Source organism: Eumetopias jubatus, unplaced genomic scaffold (assembly GCF_037043125.1).
Source record: "Eumetopias jubatus isolate StellerSeaLion01/CBP00866 unplaced genomic scaffold, mEumJub1_p1.0 scaffold_11, whole genome shotgun sequence".
Lineage (NCBI taxonomy): Eukaryota > Metazoa > Chordata > Mammalia > Carnivora > Otariidae > Eumetopias > Eumetopias jubatus.
Window position 1 is genome coordinate 57844178 of NW_028274817.1, and position 15678 is coordinate 57859855.

A 15678-nucleotide genomic window follows, 5' to 3' on the forward strand; every position below is an offset into this window, starting at 1 on the left:
GAAGGAATTATATATCTTTGTGTATTGTAACCCCAGAGTAAAAATACTTGAATTGTTGATTTTGATTTTTACAGTGGAGTCAGCTACATGAAATTGGTGGTGTCTTAATATACTTGTATAGAGTATATTATATCTAGGCATACTGGTTTGGAAGTAAGCAGTGAAAATTCTAAAGAGATATATTCTGCATAAGAAGGGAACTAGAGATGTTAGTATATTCAGAAGTTGTCACTAACACCCTGAGACCTTTCTAGTCTGTGTAAAATTTCAAGACAATAAACTGAAACATGTATGTGCAAATGGAGTCATCCATTTACCAACTAGTAGCAGAATTTCCTGGATTAACTGTAGATCTAGATACATGACAACTGAATAAATGAGATTATATTGTGTCAATTAAATGCTATACTTTACATTTGTCATCTATAAAGAAATCTACAAGAGCAACTGTCCTACCTTCTTGGTCTCCTATTATTTTACAACTAGAGTTATGTTCTAATTGGGTTGATCCTTAGAAACTTTAAAATGGAGGGAGATGAGAGTTTGAACAAAATGGGTAAAGGGCTATATGGGCCTCCAGTTTTGGAATGAGTAAGTCACAGGAATAAAATGCAGAGCCTAAGGACTGCAGTTAATGATATTGTAATAGCAATGTAATGGGACAGTTGGTAGCTATACTTGTGGTGAACATAGCATAATGCATAAACTTGTCATATCACTAAGTTGTATACCTGAAACTAATGTAACACTGTGTGTCAACTATACTCAAAAAGTGTCAGAGTGGCAAAAATTTAGGAAAACATTTTCTTAGCCTCACTTCCCTTGGAGTTGGTGGCAATTTATTTTAAGATTCTTAAATGCAAACATGCCCCAGCTAGGCACTTTTCTCATGTAGAGAGTCTGTGCATGATGCTTGCCCAAGTCATGCAAGTAGTAAATGGCAGAGCCAGGGCTTTAAAGCAGGTGTCATTCTAGATGCTGCACTCTTTATTAGGTTATAGACTGTAGAACTGGAGTGAAGCCCATCTTTATTTATTGTTTTTAATTTTAATTTTATTTTTTTAAAGATTTTATTTATTTATTTGTCAGAGAGAGAAAGCAGAAGTAGGAGGAGCAGCAGGCAGAGCAGGCAGAGGGAGAAGCAGGCTCCCCGCTGAGCAAGGAGCCTGATGCGGACTGGATCCTAGGACCCTGGGATCATGACCTGAGCTGAAGGCAGATGCTTAACTGACTGAGCCACACAGGCGTCCCTATTTATTGCTTTTAAAAATTGTTTGTATGTATGTGTGTGCATGTAATTTCCCTCCAACTTCTCTCTCTTTCTGAGTCTTTACTGTCTTTGACATTTACCTTTTGCTGTCAGTGGAGATAAAAATTTTTAATAGAACAGCCAAGATTTAGGAGAAAGGGATCAGTGTGTTAACCTCCAATGGCTTCAGAGGCAGAAGGCAGAGAGACCCATAAACTATTCTTTCCTGTTGTCGTACCAAGCAATGGCAAAAGCATTTCTTCTTTGGGTTTTGTTTTACTACACTAATATATTGTTTTAATATATTTCTTTATATATACATGCTGTTTTACTTGGTTGGCTTGGTCTATGTATTGTGTGTTTTATGGATGAAGTAGCTATGCCATTTAGAAAAGTAATTATCTGAGACCCATCCTCCAAATAGCTTTACCCTTTCATAGACCTGTCAGTTGTGTTGAAATCTCTTTAATAGAGACCCGAGGCATTATGAAATTTGGAAGAAAAATATATTTTACATTAGTGGGCATTATTACATTAGGTATACAATGCTCAGCCTTGACTTATACCCACTATCCTTTTTTTAAAAGGATTTTATTTATTTATTTATTTGAGAGAGAGAGCAAAAACACAAGAGAGAGCACGAGCAGGGGGAGAAGCAGATGGAGAGGGAGAGGCAGACTCCCCGCCGAACAGGGAGCCCGACATGGGGCTCGATCCCAGGACCCTGTGATCATGACCTGAGCCGAAAGCAGATGCTTAACCGACTGAGCCACCTAGGCACCCCATCCCCACTATCCTGAGACAACATGAAGTTATTTTGGAATATGTATGCAAATTATTAAAATAATCAGTCACTTTATTTAGAAGCTCCAGGCTCACTTTTGTTACCAATGAATGCTTAAAAAATGCTAAAGGTCAGTTTGAGTTTTTTTTTTTTTCTTTTCCCAACTGCTAGTGCTTAATGTAAAGAGACTTTTTTTTTTTTTAAACTCAGTATTGATTGTGATGTGTAGCCAATTTACTTTTCTGTTCGGGTTTAATGAATCTATATCTAATCCTTGCTCTTCAAAGTGTGTTCCGTGGAGTACCAGCATGAGTATCACCTGGGAACTTCTTAGAAATTACAGAATCTCTGGCCTCAACCAAGACCTACTGAATCAGATTCTGTATTTTAATAAGGTCTCCAGGTGATTCATATGCACATTAAACTCTGAGAAGCACTAATGTAAAGTGAAATATGACTTCCTATATAACTTAGACTTTTAAGAGCTGATAATCAGAAAGATCCTTTTATTTCTTTTTGACAGTTTTCACATGTGTAAAGAAATATGTAATCGAAGTATTATCTGTCTAATATACATCAGATTTGTTCCATTTTGGAGTCTAACTCATTGAAAGAATAGCTACACCTATGTGATGGGTAAAATTGTTGAGTCTGAGTGAATCCCAATAATTTTGGTGATAGTAATGGCCTTGCCATTGAAATGATATTTTTCCTCATTGTCAACAGAGTGTTACAAAAGAATATGGATGTATTGGGGTCATTGTAATATGTCAAGTAATATCTTCAAGAGGTCAGTAATATCTTCAAGAGGAACTGTACTTAGTTTTCTATTTCTTACTGTATCAAATCACCACAAACATAGTGGCTTAAAGCAATACATGTATTGGGGTGCCTGGGTGGCAGTTGGTTAAGCGTCCGACTCTTGGTTTTAGCTTAGGTTGTGATCTCAGGGTCCTGGGATTGAGCCCCACATTGGGTTCAATGCTCATCATGGAGTCTGCTTGAGATTTTCTCTCTCTGTCCTTCTGCCCCTCCCACTCATGCTCTCTCAGAGAAATAAATCTTTAAAAAATAAATAAAACATATGTATTATCTTACTGTTCTGGTGGTTAGAAGTCTGAAAATAGGTATCATAGGGTTAAAACCAAGGTGTCAACAGGCATTTTTTCCCTAAAGCCTCTAGGAAAGCATTTATTTCCTTACCTTTTTTAGCTTCTAGACCTTACCCATATTCCTTGGTTTGTGGCCCTGTCCATCTTTAAAGCTGGCAACGGCCAATCAAATCTTTCTCATATTGCATCACTCTGGCACTCTTTTGTCTCCCTATTCCACATTTAAGGATCCTTGTGATTACATTGTGCCCACTCAGATAATGTAAAATAATCTCTTTATTTTAATGTCAGCTGATTAGGAACCTTAATTCTTCCGCAACCTTAATTCACTTTTGCCATGGAACCTAACATATTTGCAGGTTTCAGGAATTAGATGTAGATATCGCTGGGTGTGTGTGTGGGAGCACAGGAATTGATGGTCTTTTTGGCTGATAAAGTCAGTCTCTAATCTTGTTATGGGAATAAGCAATTAGTGTCATGGGTTCAACTGTGCCTCCTCCCAAAAGCATTCATGTGTTGAAGTTCTAACCCCCAGTATCTCAGAATGCGACCTTATAATGAAATAAGATCATTGCAGATGTAATTAATTAAATTAATATGAGGTCATACTTGAGTAAAGTAGGCCCTTATTCCAATATAACTGGTGTCTTTATAAAAGGGGGAAACTTGGATACTGTCACACATACAGGGAGAATGCCATGTGAACATGAAGAAGCCCATGTATAAGCAAGGAGAGATGCTTAGAACAGAGCCTTCATTGGCCTTCCTTCACAGCCCTCAGAGAGAACCAACCCTCCCAATACTTTGATTTCAGACTTCTAGCCTTCTTAACTGTGAGACAATACATTTCTGATTAAGTCATCCAGTTTTTGGTACCTTGTTAGAGCAGCCCTAGAAAAGTCAGGATTGTCCTTCAGTTGATAACTAAGTATCATCATCCTCAAAAGCACTTATTTAGTAAGTTTGTATTCTATAATGTGCTAGATGTTGGACAAAGTGAATTAGACATTAAAGAATTTATGATATACATTAGACAATTTTCATAAAGCAAGCTCTGAAATAGATGATTTTACACCTTTGGCTCTCCATTTATTCAGCTGTGAAAAGAGGGCATAGTATTAATAATATCTAAGAACATTTCTAGCTTTAAAGTCCATGTTTTTTTTAGGAAGTTATTATATTCCATACATTAATAAAAAGTATTACATGCAGGGAAAGCCACCAAAATTGTGTTAAACTTTTCTTCAGGATCAGTATCTTAATTACTACCATCTCTGCTATTCATTGCCCACTTCCTAGCCTTCAATTTTATTTCTTTAAAGTTTTTTAACATTTTATTTATTTAAGTAATCTCTATACCCCACTTGGGGCTTGAACTTATGACCCCAAGATTGAGAGTTGCATACTCTTCCAATTGAGCCAGCCAGGTGCCACTACTATTCAATTTTAAAGAGAAGTATTAAAGACATTATTAAGAAACACTTTTATTCTTTTGACTCTCTCAACCCATTTGAAATTGGTTTAAGATATATGTTCAGGGGTTGCCTGGGTGGCTCAGTTGGTTAAGCATCCAACTCTTGATTTCAGCTAGGGTCATGATCTCATGAGTCCTGAGATCGAGCTCCATATTGGGCATGGAGTCTGCTCGGGATTCTCTCCCTCTCCTTCTGTCACTCCCCACCCCCTGTCATGAGCTTGCTCTCTCTCTCAAATAAATAAATAAATAAAATCTTAAAAAAATATGATCTCACTGATAGGAGGAACTCTTAATCTCAGGAAACAAACTGAGGGTTGCTGGAGTGGTGGGGGGTGGGAGGCACGGGGTGGCTGGGTGATAGACATTGGGGAGGGTATGTGCTATGGTGAGTGCTGTGAATTGTGTAAAACTGTTGAATCACAGACCTGTACCTCTGAAACAAATAATACATTATATGTTAAAAAAAAAGAAGATAGTAGGAAGGGAAAAATGAAGGGGGGGAATCGGAGGGAGAGACGAACCATGAGAGACTATGGACTCTGAGAAACAAACTGAGGGTTCTAGAGGGGAGGGGGTGGGGGATGGGTTAGCCTAGTGATGGGTATTAAAGAGGGCACGTATTGAATGGAGCACTGGGTGTTATACACAAACAATGAATCATGGAACACTACATCAAAAACTAATGATGTAATGTATGGTGATTAACATAACATAATAAAATTTAAAAAATGCAAAAAAAAAGACACGCTCAGGACATAAGATATTTATGATGCTATGCACACAATATATGCTTAAGGAATACATTTAAATAAATGAGTAAATTGTCAAAATATCTGAAGCAAGACATTTATATACTGGAAAATTTTGAGACCAGTGACTTGAAGCGGAAATGGTTTTTTTGAAAAAGTTTTGCCCTGGGGTGCCTGGATGGTTCAGTCGGTTAAGCATCTGCCTTTGGGCTCGGGTCATGATCCCAGGGTCCTGGGATTGAGCCCTGCATTGGGCTCCCTGCTTGGCTGGGAGACTGCTTCTCCCTTTTCTTCTGCCTGCCACTCCCCCTGCTTATGTTCTCTCTCTGTCAAATAAATAAATAAAAAATCTTAAAAAAAAAGAAAAAGTTTTGCCCTTTTTCTCATTACTGCAAAGTACATGGGAGCAATATGTGTTTTCATAATTCACAGATGAAACTGTGGTCTATAAGTGGGCTTGAGACTATTTTTGCAATGATTATCAGGTTTCCTAGATTAATTAGCAGTAAAATAACAATTGCTGAATATGGTCATGATCAAACACTGGATAGTATATTTTAGGTGTTCAGGTCTGTTCTGATTTAACACCAAGGAATGTGATTGTAATGAAATTTTTAGAAACACATTAGTTGTGTAACAATCTCTGCCTTAATGTCTCATATCTGCATGAAAAAAAAGGACTAGGCAGGAGAAATGCAGTGCCAACAAAAATATTAGGGATCAATGTTAATCTCATACTTCAAACATACATATGTCTATAATTTGAAAGTAACATGTTTTCTAACTTAATGTCACAGGCTTAACGTAGGGCAGTGTCTCTCAAACTGAGGTCTGCAGACCCCTAGGGGTGCAAGGACATGTTTTCAGAGGTCTGCAAATTTTATGGCTATTTTTAAATTTGAGGGTTTTATTTGATCTTGAAATAAATGATCTTAAAAAGAAAATGATGAGCTTGAAAGAGAAATCCACAAATGCATGCATTCACTCACACACAAAGACTTTCTACCAGGTATAAACACAAAACTTATCTTTTATAGTCATAAATCACAGTTAAAAGACATTTGATGGAATAAATTGAGTACCTTAATACAGAGTTCCTCAAACTGAGATCCAAAGATAGATTTTTGCAGGATAGGAAAGATTTTGTTTTTGTTTTTGTTTTTGTTTTCTTCTTTCAAGGGAAGAAGAAGGAAGGGAGTATACCTATGTCTTTCAAATTTGGGTTGTGCTCAATAAGGCTAAGTTATTAAGCAGCTTCTTAGTTTATTCAAAGTATTTGTGGAGATAAATTTATGCTTCCACTATTTGATGAATTAAATATGTGTATGTATATTGTTTCAACACTGTATATGTGAATGTACTTATATACTGTTACCTACTTACTTACTTCTAAATGGTGTGAATTGAGGAGTCTTTCTCTGATCCCAAAGGAGGACGTTTAATTTTTCCACTAAGTTTTTTTTTGTGAGATATATATATATATTTTATTATGTTCAGTTAGCCACATTAGTTTTTGATGTAGTGTTCAGTGATTCATTAGTTGTGTATAACACCCAGTGCTCATCACAACATATGCCCTCATTAATACCCATCACCCTGTTGCCCCATCCCCCTCCCCCCTCCCCTCTGAAAGCCTCATTTTGTTTCCTGGGGTCCATAGTCTCTCATGGTTCATCTCCCTCTCTGATTTCTCCCCAACTAAGTTTTTGCAGTAAAATTTGGAATGGAAGATACAAAACAATTTAATAGTCTATCTCTTTACTTCTAGGTGAAATTACCCTTAAATATTAATATATACTACTTAAATCTGATTCATAAAACACTAAAAGAATATCTGGTCTAAGTAAATAAATATGGATTTAAACTTTTCAAAATAAATTTTAAATACCAATTAAAATTCTTGCTGGGAGTGGGTTAGAGAAGATGTAGAACAGGGTAGGATGGAGTTATGTGGATGATTTAAAAAAAAAGGTTAAGAAAGAACTAATAAGTTTACAGTACAGTAAAATAAGGGATATATAAATTATTTAGATATAATGAATAACTTGTTAATAATTACTTTTCCAAAGTGTGGTTATAGGAAATTTTATAGAGCTCCTCTAAAAAGTAAATGAAAATGCAACCTACAATTTAAAGGTGTTAAAGTAGAATGTGAATTGCAAGATGTTAGTGGTCAATGCTTGAGGCAGTGCAAACATTTTTATTAACTGGTGGATGATAGAAATAATTTATGTGCATAATTTGCTTGGGGCTAGAAATGTAAGGAAAAAAGCTTAATTTAGTCAACAAAAATATATGGAACAAATATTTATGTGTGGTCCAACTTAGCTATCACTGGTCATTAATAGTCACATATTCAGGATGAGGGTGTGTGGAATTGTATCAAAGCAGAGTTAAGAAAAAAGGAAATCAATTATCCAGTTGAGGCTCTGTTTATGCCTCTGTTGTCCAACTCATCTATTTGAAATTGATCTTTATTTTGTTGTAATATGTTTTGATATCTGAGTGTATGATAAGGTACTTGTAGTTTAAAGATATTTTATTAATTTAACATTAGGACTTTATAATAAAGCAAGTATCATTAAAAGCTAATAAATAATTATAATTGATAAAACAAAGTGAGGTCTAGCATATCTACTTACTAATGCTCTGTTGGTAAAGATATTTTAATCAAAACTGAAACCTTTACTCAAGTATACTTGACATAGAATATTATATTAATTTCATGTATACCACATGATGATTTGACAATTACACACAATAAGAAATGCTCACCATAATAGAGTTACCATCTGTCACCATATGAAGTTCTTACAATATTATTGACTGTATTCCTTAATCTGTACTTTTCATCTCCATGTCTTATTTGTTTGTTTGTTTGTTTTTAGTTTTAATTGAAATTCCAGTTAGTTAACATACAGTGTAGTATTAGTTTCAGGTGTCGAATTTAATGATTCAACACTTACATACAACACCCTATGCTCATCTCATTAAGTGCCCTCCTTAAACACCATCACCTATTTCACCCATTCCCCCCACCCACCTCCCCTTTGGTAACCATCAGTTTGTTCTCTATAGTTAAGAGTCTGTTTCTTGGTTTACCTCTCTTTTTTCCCCTATGATCCTTTGTTCTGTTTTTTTAAATTCCACATATAATTGAAATTGTTTGCTATTTGTCTTTCCTCAGTGACTTATTTCACTTAGCATAATACTGTTTAGCTCCATCCATGTTGTTGCAAATATAAAGATTTCATTCTATTTTATGGCTGACTAATATTCCATGATATATATATGCCACACCTTCTTTATCCATTCATCAGTGAGTGGACATTTGGGCTTCTTCCATAATTTGGCTATTGTTTATAATGCTGCTATAAACATCTGGGTACATGTATCCCTTCAAATTAGTATTTTTGTATTCTTTGGTTTAATACCTAGTAGTGCAATTGCTGGATCATAGGGTAGTTCTATTTTTAACTTTTTGAGGAAACTCCATACCATTGTTTTCTGGAGTGGCTGTGCTAGTTTGCATTCTCACCAACAGTGTAAGAAGGTTGACCTTTCCCTGAATCCTCTCCTACAGCTGTTGTTTATTGTGTTGTTAATTTTAGACATTCTGTCTGTTTTGAGGTGATATCTCATTGTGGTTTTGATTTGTGTTTCTTTGATGATGAGTTATGTTGAGCATCATTTCATGTGTCTGTTGGTTATCTTGATGTATTCTTTGGAAAAATATCTATTCATATCTTCTGTCCATTTTCTTACTGGATTTTTTGGGGAGTGTTGAGTTTTATAAATTCTTTGTATACTTTGGATACTAACCCTTTATCAGATATGTCATTTGCAACTATCTTCTCCCATTACTTAGGCTGCCTTTTAGTTTTGTCGATTGTTTCCTTCACTGTGCAGAAACTTTTTATTTTGATGATGTCTCAATAGCTTATTTTTGCTTTTGTTTCCCTTGCCTCAGGAGACATATCTAGTAAGAAGTTGCTGTGGCCAATGTCAAAGGGGTAACTGCCTGTATTCTTCTCTAGGACTTGAATGGATTCCTGTCTGACATTTTGGTCTTTAATCTATTTTGAATTTGCTTTTGTGTATAGTGTAAGAAAGTAGTCCAGTTTCATTCTTTTGTATGTTGCTGTTCAGTTTTCCCAACACCATTTCTTGAGGAGACTGTTTCCCATTGGATATTCTTTCCTGCTTTGTTACAGATTAATTCACCATATCATTATGGGTTCATTTCTGGGGTTCTGTTCTGTTCTGTTGTTCTATGTGTCTACTTTTGTGCTGGCACTAAACTATTTTGATCACTACACCTTTGTAATATAACTTGAAGTCCGGAATTGTAATGCCTCCACCTCTGCTTTTCTTTTTCAAGGTTGCTTTGGCTCTTTAGAGATTTTGAAGTTTCATACAAATTTTAGGATTGTTTGTTCTACTTCTGAAAAATGCTGTTGATATTTTGATAGAGTTTGCATGAAATGACTAGATTGCTTTGGGCAATACAGACATTTTAACAATACTTTTTCATACAATCAAATGAGCTTGGAATATTTTTCCATATCTTTGTGGCCTCTTCAATTTCTTTCCTAAGTGTTCGACAATTTTCAGAGTATATCTTTTAGCTCTTTGGTTAGGTTTATTCCTAGGTATCATGGTTTTTGTTCCAATTGTAAATGGGATCAATTCCTTGATTTCTCTTTCTTCTGCTTCATTGTTGGTGTATAGAAATGGGTAGGGTATGTGCTATGATGAGCGCTGTGAATTGTGCAAGACTGTTGAATCACAGATCTGTACTTCTGAAACAAATAATGCAACATATGTTAAGAAAAAAGAAAAAGAAGAAGATAGCAGGAGGGGAAGAATGAAGGGGAGTAAGTTGGATGGGGAGATGAACCATAAGAGATGATAGACTCTGAAAAACAAACTGAGGGTTCTAGAGGGGAGGAGGGTAGGGGGATGAGTTAGCCTGGTGATGGGTATTAAAGAGGGCACATTCTGCGTGGAGCACTGGGTGTTATGCACAAACAATGAATCATGGAACACTACATCAAAAACTAATGATGTAATGTATGGTGATTAACATAACAATAAAAAATAAAAAAAAGAAATGGAACAGATTTCTGTACATTGATTTTGCACCCTGTGACTTTACTGAATTTTTTGTCACTTCTAGCAATTTTTGGGTGCAGTTTTTTTTGGGTTTTCTATATAGAGTATCATGTCATCTGCCAATAGTGAAACTTTATTTCTTCCTTGCTGATATGATGGCTTTTATTTCTTTTTGTTGTCTGACTGCTGTGGCGAGGACTTCAGTACGATGTTGAGTAACAGTGGTGAGAGTGGAGATTGTGTCTTTTTCCTGACCTTAGAGAAAAGCTTTTAGTTTTTCTCCATTGAGGATGATATTAGCTGTAGGTTTTTCATATATGGCTTTTATTATGTTGAGTTATATTCCCTCTAACCCTACTTTGTGGAGGGTTTATATCATGAACCCATGTTATACTTTGCCAAATTTTTTTTCTGTATCTATTGAAATGATTCTATGGTCCTTTTCCTTTCTTTTCTCAATGTGGTGTATCACATTGATTGATTTATGAATAGTGAGCCACCCTTGCAGCCCAGGAATAAATCACACTTGATCATGGTGAATGATTCATTTAATATACTGTTGGATTCAGTTTGCTAGTATTTTATCGAGAATTTTTGCACCCATGTTCAACTGGGATATTGGCCTGTTGTTCTCATTTGGAGTCTTTGTCTGGTTTTGGAACCAGGGTAATCCTGGCCTTATAGATTGAGTTTGGAAGTTTTCCTTCCATTTCTATTTTTTGGAATAACTTGAGAAGAATAGGTATTAACTTTACTTTAAATGTTTTGTAGAATTTACCTGTGAAGCCGTCTGGTATAGGACTTCTGTTTGTTGGTAGATTTTTGATTACTGATTCAATTTCTTTGCTGGTTATTGGTCTGTTCAACTTTTCTTCTATTTCTTTCTATTTCTTCTGCTGGCTTTCAGATTCATTTGTTGTTCTTATTCTAACTCCTTTAGATGTAATGTTAGGTTGTATATTCAAGATATTTCTTGCTTCTTGAGGTAGTCTTGTCTTGTATACTTCTCACTTATGATGACTTTTGCAGCATCCCAAAGGTTTTGGATCATTATATTTCATTTTCATTTGTTTCCATGTATTTTTTATTTGTTCTTTGATTTCCTGGTTGACCCATTCACTGTTTAGTAGCATGTTGTTCAATCTCCATGTATTTGTGGTCTTTCCATTATTTTTCTTTCGGTTGCCTTCAAGTTTCATAGCACTGTGGTCAGAAAATATGCGTGATTTGATCAACCTTTTTGTACTTCTGGAGCCCTAATTTGTGACCTAGTATGTGACCTATTCTGGAGCATGTCCCATGTGCACTTTAAAAGAACGTGTATTATGCTGCTTTAGGGTGGAATGTTCTGAATATATCTAAGTCCATCTGGTCCAGTGTGTCATTCAAAGCCATTGTTTCCTTGTTGATTTTTTTTATACTTCACTAAAATAATTTTATTTATTTATTTATTTATTTATTTATTTATTTATTTTTATTATGTTCAGTTAGTCACTGTATAGTACATAATTAGTTCTTGATGAAGTGTTCAGTGATTAATTAATTAAGTATAACACCCAGTGCTCATCACAGCACATGCCCTCCTCAATACCCATTACCCTGTTACCCCCTCCCTCCACCCTCCTCTGCACTGAAACCCCCAGATTGTTTCTCAGGGTCCATAGTCTCTCATGGTTCATCTCCCTCTCTGATTTCTTCCCCTTTGGATTTCCCTCCCCTCCCCTATTGTCCTCTGTGCTTTTGCTTATGTTCCACATATGACTGAAACAATATGATAATTGTCTTTCTCTGACTTACTTCACTTAACAGATAAAGGGCTGATATCAAAGATCCTTGTTGATTTTCTGCTTAAATGATCTGTGCATTGATATAAGTGGGGTGTTAAAGTCCACTACTATAATTGTGTTATTATCAATGAGTTCCTTTATGTTTGTTATTAATTGTTTTATATATTGGCTGCTCCCATGCTGGGGAATAAATATTTACAATTGTTAGATCATCTTGTTGGATAGTCCCATTTATTATGATATAGTGTCTTCTTCATCTTTTTTTGCAGTCTTCGGTTTAAAATCTAGTTTGTCTGATACTAGTATTGCAATTCTGGCTTTCTTTTGACTTCCATTTGCATTGTAAGTATTTCTCCATCCCCCACTTCCAGTCTGCAGGTGTCTTTAGGTCTAAAATGAGTCTCTTGTAGACAGCTTATAGATGTGTTTTTTTTTTTAATCCATTCTGACACCTTTTGTCTTTTGATTGGAGCATTTAGTCCCTTTACATTCAGAGTAATTACTATTACTATTATTATTATTATTTATTTTATTTTTTAAAGATTTTATTTATTTATTCGTGAAAGACAGAGAGAGAGAGAGGCAGAGGGAGAAGCAGGCCCCAAGGAGCAGGGAGCCCGACGCGGGACTTGATCCCAGGACCCTGGGATCATGACCTGAGCCGAAGGCAGAGGCTTAACCATCTGAGCCACCCAGGCGCCCTATTATTATTATTTAAAGATTTTATTTATTTGTCAGAGAGAGAGCAAGCACACACAAGCAGGGGGAGCAGCAGGCAGAGAGAGAAGCATGCTCCCCACTAAGCAAGGAGCCCGATGCAGGACTTGATCCCAGGACCCTAGGATCATGATCTGAGCTGAAGGCAGACGCTTAACCAACTGAGCCACCCAGGCATCCCAAGAGTAATTATTGATACATATGTATTTAGTGCTATTTTATTACTTCTTTTTTCATTGATTCTGGAGATTTTCTCTGATCCTGTCATGTCTTTGTCGCTTTTGATCTTTCCTTCCCACTCAGAGAGTCCCCTTTACCGTTCCTTGCAGGGCTGGTTTAGTAGTCATGACCTCCTTTGTTTTTTGTTTGTCTAGGAAATTTGTTATCTCTCCTTCTGTATTGAATGATAGCCTTGCTTGATAGAATATTCTTGGCTGCATATTTTTTTCCCATTCAGCACTTTGAATGTATCATGCTACGCCCTTCCTGGCTTGCTCCTTTTCTGTTGACAGATGTGTAGCTAGCCTTCTGGTTCTTCCTTCGTAAGTTAGGGATTTTTTTTGTCTTGCTGCTGTTAAAAATTTTTATTTACTGTTATATTTTGCAAATTGAATTACAATGTGTCTTGGTGTTGGCCTGCTTTTGTTGATTTTGATGAGTGTTCTTTGTGCCTCCTAGATTTGGATGTCTGTTTCCTTCCCCAGATTCCCCCTTCCTCCCCCAATCAATTTTCTGCCCCCTTTTCTCTCTCTTCTTCTGGAACTCCTATAATATGAGCATTATTACATGTGATGGAGTCACTGAGTTCCCTAAGTCCATTCTCGTGTTCTGTAATTCTTTTTTCTCTCTTTTGCTCAGCTTCATTATTTTCCACTAATTTATCTTATATATCACTACTTCATTCTTCTGCTTCTTCCATCCTTGTGTTCATTCTACCAAGTTTATTTTCAGTCTCAGTTATTGCATTTTTATTTCTGACTGATTGTTTTTAACTCTTTTATCTCTGCAGTAAGGGCCTCCCTGAACTTTTCATTTCTTTTCTTGAGCCTACCAAGTATCCTTATGATTGTTGATTTAAATTCTCTATCAGCCATGTTATTTATATCTGTTTTGCTTAGATCTCTGGCCATGACCATATCTTGTCCTTTCATTTGGGATTAATTCCTCTGTCTCTGCATTTTTGTCTTAAGTCTCTGTCTTCTTCTCTGTGTTAGAAAAGCCTGTTTTGTTTCCTGTTCCTGAGTGTAATGGCTTTATGAAGAAGAAGTCATAGAGTGTCCAGGGCCTGGCTCTGCAGGGAGTATCTCTGGTGTATCTTTTGTGCACTCTGCTGGGGTGCTTTGGCTTCTCTGTCCATCAGGCCAGTCATCTGTAGAGGCTCTCCTTGCCTGCAGTGGGATGTGTTTGTTCCTTGGCCAGAATGTGGCAAGTTTTAACTAGGTGTGCTCTGCTCTGCTTGTTAAATGAGATCTTATTCTACTTCGATTAGAACAGAAACCCTACAGAACTCTCTGGTTAGGAGACATGGTGTAGATAGGGTTTTGTGCTGGTTTTCTGGGGAAGGGACCCGCCACACTGGGACTGAGGCAAACTTGACAAAGAAGGATGAGAAGGGCAGTGGTGCCAGAGCTCAGAGTTTGGAACTTGGTGTAAGCAGGTTAGGCAGCCAGTGTCAGGACTGAGCTGCTTCCTGCAGGTAGCTCTGTGTTTATGCTGAGGGGCAGGGGAGGAAAATTGCACCAGTCTGCTCCTTTGTCCCAAGAGAGGAATTTTAGTGTATATTACTTCTCAAGGATGAGCTCCAAGAAGAAGGAATAATCTCCCGTCTGTGGGCCCCAGGCATTCTTCAGATCCCTGTTTCCAAGCCATCTGCCTCTGGGTTGTTTGCCTGTTTTCTCTCCGGGAGTAGGGCAGTGTACTCAGGGTTATTCCTGCCAAGCCTGCGAACCTTTAAAATTCCATTCTGGAATTGGTTGTAAGAACTCATGAAAATCAGGCCTTCTTATTTTTCAGTCAATGGCTTTGGGGAAGTGTTTTAATGTGTTCTTCTGTGTGCTCCTCTCCCTCTTGCTTTTTTCAACAACTGTGGTTCTGTCCTCTCTGCAGTACCTGTGATCTGTTTCTCTCCCAAACCAAGTCTCTGCATTTCCTACCTTCTTTGATGTGGCTTCTTTTCTCCCTTTAGTTGTGGAGTTTTCTGTCAGTCTTCAGGTTGATTTCTGGAGTATTTAGAATTATTTGATAGTTATCCAGTAGTGTTCCATGGAAGAGACAAGCCTAGTGTCCTCTTACTGTGCCCTCAACTTTGCTCCACCCTGTACCTTATTTATTTTAAAAGTGGAAGTTTGTAACTCAATCCCCTTCACCTGTTTTGCCTGCCCCCTTCCAAGCTCTCTGGCAACCAACTATTCTCCTATATTTTGTTGTTGTTCTTTTGTTAATTCATTTGTTTCATTTTCTGTAGATTCTACAGGTAAGTGAAATCATATGGTGTTCATCTTTCTCTGTCTTATTTCAAGATTTCATAATTTTTTATGGCTGAGTACTATTTCATTGCATATATATATATATACCTTATCTTCCTTACCCATTCATTTATTGATGGACATTTAGGTTGCTTCAATATGTTGGCCATTGTAAATAATGTTTTAATAAACATAGGGGTGCAGATATTAGTTTTTTTTTTTA